Source organism: Triticum dicoccoides, chromosome 1A, assembly GCF_002162155.2.
Source record: "Triticum dicoccoides isolate Atlit2015 ecotype Zavitan chromosome 1A, WEW_v2.0, whole genome shotgun sequence".
NCBI lineage: Eukaryota > Viridiplantae > Streptophyta > Magnoliopsida > Poales > Poaceae > Triticum > Triticum dicoccoides.
In genome coordinates, this window is record NC_041380.1 from 391,576,848 (window position 1) to 391,577,596 (window position 749).

The window sequence follows — 749 nt, forward strand, 5'->3', positions numbered from 1 at the left end:
CGCGCCCCCGTCGTCGCCGTCGCCCTGCCCCGCCCCCTTCGTCGCCGTCGCCCCCTGCCCCAAGCGCGCGCCGCTGCCCCGTCGACGTCATCGCCATCGCCATCCTTGCCACCGACCCGCGCCCCTGCCCGATCACCTTGGTCCGGCCGGCGCCCTCCCTGTCCTATATATATGCTTTTTTTCATGTATATATGCTTGTTTTTTTCATATATATGATGATATATATATATATGCTTGTTTTTTTCATGTATATATGCTTGTTTTTTTTCTTATATATGATGTATATGCTTGTTATCGTAATTGTTTTTGTTCATATATATGATGATTTTTATATAGAATATGATGTTTTTTTGTTCATAGATGATCATATATATGATGTATGCCTGGATGTGGATGAAATGAGATGAGATGAGATGTGTTTTCTGTTGGAGAAGAAAACATTTTTTCCATGCAAAAGTTACATTTTTAGAGAAGTTTCATATATAGCAAGGAAAGGGAGAAGAAGAAAAAGAATTAGAGGAAAAAGGAAAATAAGAAGAGGAAGAAAGGAGAAGAAGAGGAGAGGAAGAAGAGGAGAAATAAATATGAAAAAGAAAAAAGAAGAAAAAGAAGAGGAGAAGAATAAAGGAATAGAGGAGAAGAAGAGAAAATAGATAATATTTTCTCTTCTTCTCCTCTATTTCTTTCTTCTTCTCCTCTTTTTTTCTTCTATTTTTTCTTTGATCTTCTCCTCTATTAATATCTTCTTC